The sequence below is a fragment of the Jatropha curcas genome, chromosome 7 (assembly GCF_041381405.1).
Source record: "Jatropha curcas cultivar XTBG-Jc1 chromosome 7, XTBG_Jcur_1.0, whole genome shotgun sequence".
Taxonomy (NCBI): Eukaryota; Viridiplantae; Streptophyta; class Magnoliopsida; order Malpighiales; family Euphorbiaceae; genus Jatropha; species Jatropha curcas.
The window spans coordinates 17355085-17368793 of record NC_143157.1 but is presented as its reverse complement, the minus strand read 5'-3'; the positions used below and the strand labels follow the sequence as shown (position 1 = coordinate 17368793).

The 13709-nt window shown below is 33.5% G+C and overlaps 1 pseudogene; it reads left to right on the top strand.

Moving 5' to 3' along the window:
• Positions 1–5838: 5838 nt before the first annotated feature.
• Positions 5839–11999, top strand: LOC149494820 (receptor-like protein 6; annotated as a pseudogene).
• The last annotated feature ends 1710 nt before the right edge of the window (positions 12000–13709 follow it).

Here is a 13709-nt window from a genome sequence, read left to right as displayed (position 1 = left end):
TTAATTAAAAATTGAAGGTGTTTATGATACAATTTTGATCAATATCTGGTTTTCATTAGGTTTAACTAATTTGCAATTAAGAACACTAATTTGCAATAACTTTAGTGGTAGTGTAATTATCTCAAAAAACTATAAGATTCTATGAATTCAAACTCCAATCAGAGTGAAATTAATTTAATACTTAATAATACTTAAGTATTAACTTAATAATACTTAATAATATTTAATTTTAATTAATCCTTAATTAACAGTCGACTACATATTACTTAATAATATTAACCCTTATTAGAAACTAAAACATCCTAATTATTATCAAATTCATGCATATAACTTATTTTGAACACTAACAAAATTTAATTGAATACTTTACTTATAAAATTGCATTTAGGAATAAAATTACATTGATTAAACATTGATTAAATTACATATATAATTTTGCCTAAAATATAAAAAATTCCAAAATTATCATTACAATATCACATTTTCTTTTTTTCCTTTTGTCATTCATTTTAATAACCCACACAATGCAAAATAACAACTAAATCACAACTAAAACAACTAAATAACAACTTATTTTTTGTCATGCAACTACAAGAACAACAAAAAAAATAGAAGTTCCCAAAAAAAAAAAACGAAAACGAAAAAAAAAAATAGAAACGTACCTGAACTGACGACTGCGAACGGCAAAGAGACAACACTCTCCGGCGACCGGCGCTGCAATGGAGCGGAGAAGGAGGCGGCAAACGGCTGGGAACGGTGCTGCACACGGCTAGGACGGCGCTGCGAACAAAGGAGGAGAAGAAAGGAGGAGAAGAAAGAAGAAGAAAGAAGAAGGAGGGCGCTCGCGTATTAAAGCCTTAAATTTTGCGACCGACCAGTCGCTCGCAAATTATATAAAAAATCGGTCGCAATTTTAAATTCTGCAACGTCGTTTTATTGTAGAGCAAAATTGCAATCGATTTACGACCGCCAGTGTCGGTCACAAATAATCAGTCTCAAATCGGTGGCTAATCCTTCGCAGAAATTTGGTGCTGAAATCGCAGCGTGCAATTTTGTGACGGACAACTATATGGTCGCAAATTCGTCGCAAAATCGGTTGCAAATGCGTCTTAAACATGTCGTAAAATGGAAAAAAAACTGGCGGGAATTATTAGCGCTACAATTAGCGACAGATTGAGCATCGGTCGCCAATCCGTCGCAAATTCTGTTGCAGTTTGGTCGCAAATCGGTCGGAAGATATTCACTATCACAATCATCGGAATTGGTCGCAAAATCATCGCAAAATTGCGATCGACACAAATCGGTCATAAATATCGGTCGCAAAAATGCATTTTTTTTTGTAGTGATAGTCGTGGCCCAAGAAGCTGCAGCGAGACAATTCACCGTGCCACCATAATCAGTTCTACGCAAAAATCTATCATTGCCCTTGCTACGGAGGGCAATAGCATTGCCCTCAAGTTTGATTGGCCAAAACGATACTGCTGGATCGGAGTCGGAAGCATCAGTTGTAATTGGGTATATCCAATTTGGGGTAGCCCTCCAGAATTTTCCATTGGAATCGTGCTTCACAAGGATGCTTCCATCCGGATTGGTGAAGATTTGCTCCCCAACTCTGTTATCGCCAATATCAGTAGCTCCAAATTCCATGTGATCGTCAACACCTCCACGGTAAATAGGTATTTCCCCATTATCGCCCTTGATTGCCACATGTTTGGGCAGTATCACCAAAGATTCCCAATCAGTTACAAAAAGGTGGAGTATGAATTAGTATGATTTAAATGAGATGATAGTCAATATTTAGAGTTTTTGACAAATTAGGAATCATGGTTATTCAGATTTGATGGAAATAGAAGTAATAATAATGCGTCAGAGTATATATAAGAGCAGACTTACTATACTTTGAGATTTCATGAATATGTAAAAATTGTGGTTCGTATTGATCTTACTATGCTTATATGAGAATAAATTCTAAGCCAAAATGATCAAGAGTTTATAAGTGATCATTGTTAAGATAGAAAAGATTGGTTAATAGTTCATAGATGTATTTATAAGTCATGGAAGATTTATGGATTTATGTGAGATATCTATGATTAAAAAAACAAATTAATAAAAAATAAAGTGTTTTTTTATTATGGATTAAGCTAATCGACCAAGATTTTTTTTTATTACTAATAAAAAATAAACTGTTTTTTATATTTATTTTTGTGTCATTGAATAGAAAATTAAATTTTTTTATGTTTAAAATTTATTATGAATGATTGTTTATTTATTTAAAATATTAATGTATTACTTATTTGTGTAATCTATTCTAAGCGTGAGGATGTTCTATCTTTTTTAAAAATTATTATATCCCATATATTCTCATATCTCGTATCCCGTATACGTGCAACCTAGCTCCTAGTATATGAGACTAATCTATACACCAAGCTAATCAACCAAGATTTTTCTTATTACCAATAAAAATAAAGTGTTTTTTTTTTTAATTTGTTTTTATGTCATTGAAATAAGAAACTAAATAGTTTTATGTTTATAATTTATTATATATGATTGTTTATTTATTTGAAATGTTAATATACTACTTATTTAGTGTAGTGTGTTCTATGCGTGTGGATGTCCTACTTTTTTAAAAATTATGGTATCTCGTATGTTTCCGTATTCGTGTCCCGTGTCCATGCAACCTAGCTCCTGGTATATGAGACTACTCCATATACCAAGCTAATCAGCCAATGTTTTTTTATTACCAATAAAAAATGAAGTGCTTTTTTTAAAAAAAATTTTTGTGCCATTGAAATAAGAAATTATGTATTTTTTTATTTTATGTTTATAATTTATTATAAATGATTATTTATTTATTTGAAATATTAATGTATTACTTATTTAATGTAGGGTGTCCTAAGCGTATGGATGTCCTACTTTTTTAAAAATTGGATATCCTACTTTTTTAAAAATTATCGTATCTCGTACGTTTCGGTATCTCGTGTCTTGTGTCCGTGCAACCTAGCTCTTGGTATATGAGACTACTCCATATACCAAGCTAATCAACCAAGATTTTTTTTATAACCAATAAAAAATGAATTTTTTTAATTTATTTTTATGCCATTAAAATAAGAAATTAAGTATTTTTTATTTTATGTTTATGATTTATTATAAATTATGATTTATTTATTTGAAATATTAATGTATTACTTATTTAATGTAATGTGTCCTATGCGTGTAGATGTCCTACACCAAGTTAATCAACCGAGGTTTTTTTATTACCAATAAAAATGAAATATTTTTTAATTTATTTTTGTGTTATTGAAATAAGAAATTAATTTTTTAATATTTTATGTTTATAATTTATTATAAATGATTGTTTATTTATTTGAAATATTAATATATTACTTATTTAGTTTAGTTTGTCATAAGCGTGTGGATGTCCTACTTTTTTAAAAATTGTCATATCCATGCATTCCAGTATTTCTTGTCCCTTGTCCGTGCAAACTAGCTCCTAGTTTATGAGACTACTCAATACATCAAGCTGATCAACTGAGGTTTTTTTTTATTACCAATGAAAATGAAGTATTCTTTTTTAATTTATTTTGTGTCATAAGTTTTTTTTATTTTATGTTTATGATTTATTATAAATGATTATTTACTTATTTAAAATATTAATGTATTACTTATTTAGTGTAGTGTGTTTTAAGCGTGTGTGGATGTTTTACCTTTTTTAAAAATTGTTGTATCCCGTATATTCTAATATTTCGTGTCCCGTGTCCATGCAATCTAACTCCTGGTATATGAGACTACTCCATACACCAAGCTAATCAACCAAAGTTTTTCTTATTACCAATAAAAAATGATATATATATATATATATATATATTTTAAAATTTACTTTAGTATCTTTGAAATAAGAAATTAAGTATATATTACTGTTAGTCTAATTGAGAGAGAGAACGTTAAAATATAATTGAGTGGAAAATGTTAAAATATAAAAAATGAAAAAGATACCAAAAAATGAAAAGCTATGAGTATATATTATTGTTGGTCCCTACTGTAGAAAACATAAAGATCTAGTTTGATTGATTTTGTAGAAAACATTTGTGATAATTAATTATTGGTCAAAAAATTTAATTGTTGGTCCCTATTATTTCTATTTTTGGTTTTTTAATATTTGATAATTAATCAAACTTGTTGGTCCCTACTGGTCCTCCTCACACTTGGCAATTTTAGAGGCTTATACTTGGCTTCTATATAATGCAAATTGCTCTGCTTTTATATATTATTATATAGATTATATAGATATAAAAAATAGTTTTTAATGTTTAGGTAACTTCTTAAATTTAGTTTATTAATGGAACTTTATTTTTACTATAAAAATATAAGGTCAAGTCAATAAAATAAATTTTTCAATAAAAAATAAAAATTTCAAATATAAACAGAAGTAGAACAAATATTAATGACAAAATATTTCTCAATTAAAAAGTCCAGGTTCAATTTGCATGCCAATAAATGTAGTCTATAGTAGAATAGCACTGAAATATATTTAGTTGATCTATTTTTCTAAATTGAAACTACATCTATTTTTTACCATTCTCTCAGATTTTGTATCTAATGTACTTGTAGTTTTATCTATCAGTAATATCTTTGGACTCTTCATTATGGCATGAGCTATGGTTACTCTTGCTTCTGTCCCCGATAATTGTACTCCTCGCTCTCTTACCACAGTTTCGTACCCCTAGATTTTGGATTGGCATAGCAATACCAACCATGTTTAAGAAAAAAAAAAGAAAAAAAAGACCTTAATAATTATTTTTCAAAGGAAACATTTGGCTGGCTAGCCCAGTGAAATTATCCGCTTCTTCTTTATTTACTACTACGCGATCAACATTAATTGGCAAAAAACAAAAGAAACACAAAAACCACGGTAAAAAAAATATGTTTAATCAATAATTTAAAGATATTGTGAGATTCTTTCCACTCTATTTTGTCCCATGCCAAGAGGTGCTTATACTTCTTTGCTTTGTTCTTGGGATATAAAATATTTTAAGCTTTAAACTAATATTGATATGTTGAAAATTTAGCGCCCAGAAGAATAAATGCATTATTCTTCCAAAATTCTTTATTGTAATTGACTTTGACGAGTCCAATTGGTTAAGACTATATTGCTATACTTATACTAAAATATTAGCTAAGTATAGGCTTAAGTCTAGGGCTGAGCACGGTTTTGTTTGGTACTGTTTGGAAAAATGTTCAAACCGGATTACGAGTTACGATTTGAAAACTTTTCATATCAAATCAAATTATTTAGCCAATAAAATCAGAACAAATCAAACAATAATAGAGAAGTTTGATACGGTTTCGTCTATGGTTTACTGTCATAAAAAGTACTTTGACATCAGTCAATAAATATAATGACAGTTTTAGTAGAAACGAAGAAAGGATAAATTTCTTTTTATTAATAGTTAATTCATTGAAAATATTCATTAAATAATTAATAGAAACAATTTTTTAATTATTAAAAATCAACTTGCCCTGAAATCATTATAAAAAAATCACATATTCCTATCTAAGAAATTAGAAATTATTGCAACTTTTGTAATTTTTTAACTAAATGGTTTCATTAAATAAAAATCAAATGACACTATTTTAAAATTTGCTAAATTTTAAATCAAACCAAATCATTTAAAAGAAAATCCATTTAACGGTTTGAAATATTTTAATGCACACCACTAGTTAAGTCCATGATAGTCTCCACCAGATTATTAGCTGCCATATATATATATATATATATATATATAAGGTTGTTTAATAAATCTTCGCAAATCTCTAGCTTTTCATAAGAAATTAATAATGATGAATTCGTCATATTGGAAAAATCAAATCATCTTCTTGGTCCTATTGAATTTCCATTGTCAATTAGCATTATCTTCACCAATTTCTTCCTATTCTGCCCAATCATGCCTTAAAGATGAAAGCACTGCTCTTCTCCAACTTAAACAAGAATTTTACTATGATGCCTCCGCTTCAATAGACTGCGAACCTCCTCGTCCAAAAATGGGTTCTTGGGAAGTGAGATAGATTGTTGCTCTGGGGATGGTGTTACTTGTGATAATGTCACAGGTCATGTGATTGGCCTTGACCTTAGTTGCAGTGGTCTTAATGTCAAAGAATGCGGCTGTGCAGCAATTTGCACAGTAAATTTATGCAGCAATTTGCACAGTAACTTTTTGGCAGTCAAAGAAGGCCGCGGAAGAAGAAAAAGGAATGACAAAAATGGAGAGCCGTGAATGAGTTATACACGGCTCTCTCGTAACCTCTCCTATAAATAGAGGTAGCGAAGCCTCCACCAAAATACACAGCAGAAAGAAGAAAAAAAAATGTAGAGAGAGAGTGATCTAGTTTTAGGAAGGGTTTTCTAAAACTAGGGGAGAGAAAAATAGTGAGGAAGTTATTATAGGGTGTTTTTGGGAAACACTTTGAGTGCCAATATTTTTGTATTACTCTCTTTGTGTACCTACTATTTTTTAATAGTGGAAGAATGATTCGAAGTTTGTCCCATGGACGTAGCCCTAAACAGTTGATGGTGAACCACGTAAATTTTTGTATGTCCCATTTCTACTTTTCCGCTACGTTAATTTTCTCTTAATTCTTTGTGAGGGCCCAACGAATGGTATCAGAACTGATGCCTAACAATTGGTATCAGAGCTGATGCCTAACAACTGGTATCAGAGCTGATGCCTAAAAAGGTTTCGGCAGGTCCAATCGGTCAGATAGCGGTACCGGATCCATAGATATATTTTGAAAATAAATATACCACAATGAAGAGAAAATTACGACGAGTCCATTAGTGTTGTCCGCTCGGAAAGACGTTGCAGGATCGACTTAGTGATGAATAGTGAAATAGTAACTCAAAGTGCAAGCCCAGCACTATTCACGTGTACAGTTACTATTCATGCATACAGTTACTATTCGAGTATATTGTTACTATTGATGATCACTATTCACGTATACTACTATTCACGATACGGTTTATGTTGGTGATGATTTTCTGCGCAAGTCAAAATGGACAAGCAAAATGATTAGTCTAAATGGCGAAAATTACCATATATGGAGAAATGAGATATCTCCTGATGGTAATAAAAATGTATTTGCCTGTGTGTAGTTGAACTAAATCGGAAGACAAGACTGATGAGGAATGGGCTTTCGAGCATGCGTCCAAATCTCGGTTGGCAGATTTGATGATGAAGGTTTCTGTAGCACCTTCAGAAATGGTCAATAGAAGCTCACAAAAGGTTTATTTGTGATACCTAAAGGAATGACAACTCTGGCAAGAAAGAACGTACTACCTGGATTGGATGAAGTTCACTTAGACAAGTGTCCTGATTGTATGTCGGGAAAGCAGATCAGTTGCCAGTGACTCAGAGCAGAGTGGGCCAGTGTTTGCAGAGGTGGACTACAGACTTAACACAGTTGCCAACAACTCAGAGCAGAGTGGGCTAGTGTTTACAGAGGTGGACGACAAACATAACACGGTTGCCAGCGACTCAGAGCAGAGTGGGCCACTATTTGTAGAGAGAGCGAGAGAGTTATCTCAAGCGGAGTACATCAATCGTGTATTGCAAAGATACAACATGAACGAAGCTAAGTCGGTCAGCACACCCTTGGCAAGCCATTTTCGCTTATCCAAGGACCAGTCCCCTCAGACGGGAGAAGAGAGAAAAGACATGGCCAAAATTCCTTATGCTTCAGCCATAGGAAGTTTAATGTATGCGATGGTCTGTACGAGACTAGATATTGGCCATGTAGTGGGAGTTGTTAGCAGGTATATGTCAAATCTAGGGAAAGCTCATTGGGAAGCAGTAAAGTGGAATTTGAGGTATCTACGAGGCACTACTGAGAAGTGTTTTGTACTTTGGTAAAGGAGAATTAAAAGTATAAGGTTATGTAGATGCGGACTATGGAGGTAACGTTGATCACCGAAGAAGCACCACATGTTATATTTTCACTGTTGGTACTACAGCTATTGTTGGATATCACAGGTACAAAAGATTGTAGCTCTATCCACCACAGAAGCTGAGTATGTTGCAGTGACAAAAGCCAACAAAGAAATGATATGGCTTCAAGGCCTGTTGACAGAGTTGGGATTCATGCAGGAAAAGAATGTTTTGTATAGTGATAGTCAGAGTGCAATACATTTGGCAAAGAATCCAGCTGACATGTTAACAAAAGTGGTGACCATTGACAAACTGAAGTTGTGCTCAACTTCAGTTGACCTGCTAGAATAACAGACCAGAGAAGACTGCTGCATGATTAATGTGTGAAGACAGATTGGAATCAGTCTTCAAGTGGGAGATTGTCAAAGAATGCGGCTGTGCAGCAATTTGCACAGTAAATTTATGCAGCAATTTGCATAGTAACTTTTTGGCAGTCAAAGAAGGCCGCGGAAGAAGAAAAAGGAAAGTAAAAATTGGCATGCAATTTTTTGAAAAAAATGGAGAGCCGTGAATGAGTTATATACGGCTCTCTCGTAACCTCTCCTATAAATAGAGGTAGCGAAGCTTCAAGCAAAATACACAGCAAAAAGAAGAAAAAAAAATGTAGAGAGAGAGTTATCTAGTTTTAGGAAGGGTTTCCTAAAATTAGGGAAAAGAAAAATAGTGAGGAAGTTATTATGGGGTGTTTTTGGAAACACTTTGAGTGCCACTATTTTTGTATTACTCTCTTTGTGTACCTACTATTTTTTAATAGTGGAAGAATGATTCGGAGTTTGTCCCGTGGACGTAGCCCTAAACAGTTGAGGGTGAACCACGTAAATTTCTGTGTGTCCCATTTCTACTTTTCCGCTGCGTTAATTTTCTCTTAATTCTTTGTGAGGGCCCAACGAGTGGTATCAGAACTGATGCCTAACAAATGGTATCAGAGTTGATGCCTAACACTTAATGGCGATTTAACATCTAACAGCAGCCTCTTTAGTCTTTCAAACATCCAAAGCTTAAACCTTGCTTTCAATGATTTTAACCGCTTTGGTATTCCACCTGAATTTGGTAGCTTTAAGAAATTGACTTTTCTAAATCTTTCTAGTACTTGGTTTTCTGGTCCTGTTCCATTTCAAATTTCTCACTTGTCTAATTTGGTTTCACTAGATTTGTCCGAAAATGAACCCTTGACACTTGAAACACCAACCATGAAAATGATTCTTGAAAATCTAACTCAAGTAAGAGAAGTTTTTCTTGATTATATAGATATGTCCTCTGTTGCCCTTAGTTCGTTGACAAATCTTTCTCCTTCTTTAACATCTCTCAGTCTTGTTTTATGTAAATTGCAAGGAGAATTCCCGATAGCCATTTTTCGCCTACCAAACCTTCAGTTTCTAAATCTAATGTTAAATAATGATGTGTATGGTCATTTACCGACGTCAAATTGGACTACTCCCCTGGAATCATTGACCCTCAGCTCCACGAGTTTCTCTGGAGAATTGCCTGATTCAATTGGCAATATTAGCTCTTTATTGGTGTTAGAGCTCAGTGGCTGTCATTTCACAGGGTCAATTCCAGCTTCTATTGCAGCCTCCAACAACTCATGAAGCTGGATCTTTCAAACAACAAACTGGACAGGGAAAATTCCGGATGTTTTTGAAAAGCTTAAGGACATCAACCATCTATCTGTTTCAAATAGTAACTTCACTGGTATCTTGCCATCGTCTATCTTTAATCTCACTAAACTTTACTGGTTGGGTTTGTCGCAAAATAATCTGGAGGGTAGTATAGCTAATCAATTGTGTGGATTTTCCAAGCTAATTAAACTGGACTTGTCTTATAACTTGCTTAGTGGCATAATCCCATCTTGTGTTTATGGTCTTCCATCACTGGTGTGGTTCTCCCTTAGTTTTAACCAACTCACTGGTCAACTTGGTGAATTCCGATCGAAATCTTTACTAGAAATAGTCTTGGAGAGCAATAAGATATATGGTCCGATCCAACCATCAGTCTTTGAACTGCCGAACCTTACCAATCTTCATCTTCCGTCAAATAACTTAAGTGGCGTGGTGAACTTGAATATATATGTTCTCCAAGCTGAAAAATCTATGGGGTCTTGATCTTTCGAACAACCATTTTTCTGTCATCACTAGCAGTATTAATAACAGCAGCAACTCAAGTATGTTGCCTCAGGTTTACAGACTTGCATTGTCTTCTTGCAATATAAGTGAGTTCCCAGAATTCTTAAAGACACAAAATCAATTGGGATATTTGTCTCTTTCTAATAATCGGATTCAAGGCGAACTTCCAAAATGGGTTTCAGGTAAGGGAATGCAATACTTACTATATCTAGACCTATCTCACAACTTATTGACAAAAGTAAGTCAACTCCCAAGCAATTTACAATTTCTTAGCCTCAGTTTTAATTTGCTTCAACAACGTTGAAGGTTTAATAATGGAAAACACAGAAATAAGATAAAGTTTCTTTATAAACAAAGAGAATACTGAAAGTGAAAGAAAAGAAATATTGATGTAAAGGTGATAATTCATTCATAAGAATCCTTTACATTTATAGTGATGAACTGAACTGAAAATAGAAATTGACGCAAACACGACGCCACAATAGCAGCAACTGAAGTAGTGCTTGATAGCACGAAAAAAAAACTGCAGATTCCTAAAGACTCGATCTAAAACTTTTAGGAAAATAAATAAATAAAAGACACATGACAAGCACGTGAGTTTGAAGTAACAGAAGCAAAAAACTAATAAACCTCTTCCACTTCTACCTCCTTCAATGTACATCCTTTTAGTTTCAAACAATAAACTGACAGGGGAAATCTCACCTTCGCTTTGCAATATCACAACCTTTCAAATTATTGACTTGTCCAATAATAGCTTGAGCGGCATGATTCTACAGTGCTTGGGAAACTTCAGTAGTGAACTGTCTATGTTGAATTTCGGGATGAACAATTTCAAAGGCTCCATTCCGGGAACATTTGCAGAGGGAAATAAGCTTCGGAATCTTAACTTGAACGGTAATCAGTTGGAAGGACAGTTACCCCGAAATTTAGCAAACGGCAAAATGCTGCAAGTTCTTGATCTTGGCAACAATAAAATAAATGATAGCTTTCCTGAGTGGCTACCAGCTTTCCCAGACCTGCAAGTTTTTGTTTTGCGATCAAACAGATTCCATGGCTTGATAGGTTATCCTGAAGGGAACATATCGCCTTTTCCCAAGTTGAGATTCATTGACATCTAATACAATGAGTTCTCTGGTCATTTGCCAACAAAATATTTCTCAAGTTTGCAATCTATGAAGAAAGCGGATAAAATTAATAAGAAAGCCAACTACATGGGAGAAATTTATTATCAGGATTCAGTAGTTTTGACATTGAAAGGGATACATCTTCCAATTGAAAGAATCCTAACTATTTTTACAGCAATAGACTTATCAAGCAATCATTTTGACGGAGCAGTTGTGGACGTAATTGGGAATCTTAGTTCGCTTGTAGTGCTTAATTTTTCACATAACAGCCTTACAGGTCAAATCCCATCATCACTAGGGAATTTGATGGAACTTGAGTCATTAGATCTATCATCGAACAAGCTTAATGGTAGCATTCATGAACAATCAACAAGCATGAATTTTCTTGCAAAGTTGAACCTGTCATATAACCAGCTTGAAGGGCCCATTCCACAAGGAAAACAATTTGGTACATTTGGTGATGATTCATATATTGGAAAGTTGGGGTTGTGTGGATTTCCATTATCTGAAAAATGCCAGAAAGATGTAGTTCCATCAATATCTAATGATGATGATGATGATTCTCCAAGCCTATTTGATTGGAAATTTGCTATGATTGGTTTTGGATGTGGGTTGGTGTTTGGGTTGTCTGTAGGATATATTGTGTTTTCCATAAGAAAACCAAAATGGCTTGTGAGAGTAGTTGAGAAAGGGCCAGAAAAATGGATAACAAGACAGAAACGAAGACGAGGAAGAAGATGCAATTAATAAAAGAAGTTGCCCTCCAAAGTAAGCGTTCCTTTTTCCATGTCTATAGACTTGTAATTTACTGGGATATTTTCTTTTAAGAATTTTCTAGAATGCCTTTAAGAAATTCAAGTTATGTAAAATTATCAGATTACAAAATAATAATTTCGGTTACTAATACCTTGTAATATTTTTCAATGAGGTTGTAGCAGTAATTTTTCAACAAGGTTTTCGCATGAATTTTACAACGAGCTTATAGCAGTAATTTATAATTGTATGACTCTGTAGTCTGCTTATATTGCAACAAATATTGTTATGTATAATCTTGTACCATAATATCTTTAGAAAAAAAAATCCATGACTAGCAATATAACAACAAAGAGCTTTTGATTTGATTAATTGCTTTTAATTTTTAACTTGTAAAAGTTATTTTTAGGTACTTAAATGTTTGATTAATAGGTACCCTAAGGTATCTAAATGTTTTTATAATTAATAGGTACCCTAAGGTACCCTAAGATTGACAAGAAAATCCAAGGCCAACAACAAAAACTATAGAAGCTTCTCCTAAGGTAAGAGAAGTATAATGACAGTGACAAAAACACACAAGAAGGCAGCAAACTCAAACTTAGGAACAAGACTAGAGAACAAAAACATCAATACAGTTCACACAATCACAATTACAGCAAGAACAACAAAATTAAATCCACGCTAGGAATGGAGACGTAGCAGTCCTCCTTTTTTCGCTAGACTGTTAACAAAGTAATTCCCATTCCTATGGACAAAAATAAACTGAACCTTCTTAAGTTGATTCACAATATAATCAAAACTATTAAATTTTTCCCACAATCTCCAAGGTCTATCATGCTTTTGTAAAATCCAACATAACACATTTTTGAAATTAGATTCCATAATCAATGGACAAAGCTTAAAAGCGATTCTCAATAAAACTCAATGGCTGCAAAATTAGTGAGAATTTCAGCTTCACTAGATTAAATAATCCCAACGCATGAAAAAAAATGAATTTCACATAACCTGAACTATCTCTCAAAACACCACCAACACTTGCAGGGCCCAACTTTCCTAGAGAAGAACGATCAATGTTGAACTTCATCCAAACTACTGCTGGATTGATCCAAAAAGCCTCCTTAATAGAAACCGACGACTTTTTACCAACTGCACGACCTGACTTATAGACCTCTACTGGAAAAGCAAACCAATCACCGAGATTAAAGGATCCAATCTCATCTTTCTCTTTTAATAATTCAAAACTGCTAACTTTAATCAAATCCACCACTTTTCCGTCCTCTTAATCTCACTATTGAAAATCACTTTACTTCTTACCAACCATAACAACCACAGAAGCAATACCCATTAATGAATTCCAGGAAAGAGATGTACCTTTTATTTTCAAGATACTTTGCCATTGTTAACTCAAGTCTATCAAGGAACTAGGCAGTGCCCAGTTCACATTCCACCATCTCAATACACCCTCCCAAATCTTTCTAGCAAAAGGAAACAGCAGAATGAGATGAATAGCAGACTTAATCTCAGAAGCGCAAAGAGGGCAACAACAGTCTGGAGAAATTGATAAAATAAGCCGGCTGAGGAGATTATTTCTACATGGGATTCTATTAATCATAGCTCTTCAAATAAAAAAGGAAACTTTTGTTGGAATAATATGTGATCACAGCAATTTTAGATTATAAGGAACTCTATCCACCTCCAACTCAGCCTCTTTCAATAAACATGACAATTTC